Below are 1891 nucleotides of genomic sequence, written 5' to 3'. Positions count from 1 at the left end.
TTCATTTCATTGGCACCATTAGCCATAATGCAATATCATTCTTAGCACGTGGACGCACATCATATTTCATGCTCTCTTCCTTCACTTTCAAATATCATCATGGATAATCAACAACAAGGCTTTTCAAATTAAGACTTTAAACACACATTTTAGCAATTAAGGGTCTTAATCACGTGTGATTTCTTACATAATTTGACATGATAGCTTTCATTATAATCACGTTTTTAAATAATAACATATTAACACATAGCCCATACTTAAATCACATTCTCAAACAGTAACTCAACACAACAAGAACCATTTGGAACATATATTGAATGCATTTTTATTTTAACACAGGGCTTATTCAAATTAATCAATTTATAATGAGCAGCACGGGACTTACAAGGTCATTGTGGGGTTCAATTCTAAAAGAGAAGTTTAGTCAACACACCTCGCTTTGAGCTTTTCTTAATTCACTACACAGTTCCGAAATCCTTGCAACTTTGATCTATTTAGAGACATAGCAACATTGAACACAAATTAGGAAGGAGTTCATGATTTTAGCTCATTTGAGTATTTTATCAAACACTAGGTGACCATTAATCTCAAGGTCCTCCTATGGTGGATTCCTCTATTTTATTACCCAAAATCTACCCAATTGTGCTCAACAATATTCCCACAACCCTAGATAGTACATGCATGCATAATGAACAACTCCGGCACCCAATAATTGCTTGGCTTATTACCTATTTTCAGCTAAATCTTGAAATTAAAAGCTGGGGAATAGAATCTTACCTTTTGGTTGAAGACCTTGTGAGTTAGCCTAGATAAATCTTCAAGGTTTGAGCAAAGATTGATGAACAATGACTTAGAGTTTCCTTTTCTCACTCTAGACCACCTTCCTCTCTTTAAAATATAAGTTTGAACCTTCTAAAATGATCCCTAAGATTGTTTTATAAGAATGGGGTCGGGTTTATAAAACTAGAAAAATGAAGCCACGACGCAGATCTGCGGTCACGTATGCGACTGCATAACAATTATCTGGTCCGCAAAATGGGCCGCATAGTGGCCCTCCGGAACTGGGCATTTCTGCTTCACTCTATTACTAGTCTACAGTCCACAAATCAATTCTGTCGTCGCATAACGCACCGCAAAACATCCCTCAAGAAAGTTTTATGTTGGATCTGCGATGGATTGTACGGCCCACGAATGATTATGTGGCCACATAATGGACCGCATATTGGTCCTAAAATTTAGCTCAGGTTTATGCTTCTGTCCACGGCAGATCTGCGGTCCGCAGATCAGTTATGCGATCGAAGAATGGGCCGCAAATGCCCTGTACTTCCAAAAAATTTCTTCAACTCCCCAACACACTATTCACAATCATTAGCACATAAGTCCACCTTGACACCACGGAACCCCAGGTTTTTGGTAAATTCTTATGGAGCCTTAAATCCTCCCCTGCTTAGGATCATTCATCCCTGAATGAAGGTTAAAATCTTCCATTAGCATCCATAGTGATTAAGACATTACTTCACACACCAACGGTCCCCAATTTTGACTACCTAAATTTCGAAAAAATTCGATATAGTTTCCCCTGTAACTGGCCTATCCACTTGTCAGAGAATTGCAGAAACTAATCCTAAACAATATAATGATGTAAAACAATATGGAACACAACACCGACAACAACGCCATAAACATTGCATTACCAAGAGGGAGTGTCCTTAACATAAGTTGTACAGGGGGAACATAATTTGTAGAAAGTTATCTCTTAACATCATGGATACAATTACATAGCTATTCAAATAAATTAGGGTACTTCTTCTTCATCTCTTCCTCGGCTTCCTAGGTGGCCTCTTAAACCTGTTGGTTTCGCCTTCATGGAGGCAATCTCTTTATTTCTCAA

The sequence above is a fragment of the Nicotiana tabacum genome, chromosome 11 (genome assembly GCF_000715075.1).
Source record: "Nicotiana tabacum cultivar K326 chromosome 11, ASM71507v2, whole genome shotgun sequence".
Classification (NCBI taxonomy): domain Eukaryota; kingdom Viridiplantae; phylum Streptophyta; class Magnoliopsida; order Solanales; family Solanaceae; genus Nicotiana; species Nicotiana tabacum.
The sequence above is the reverse complement of the archived record's forward strand: the minus strand, read 5'-3'. Positions refer to the sequence as shown.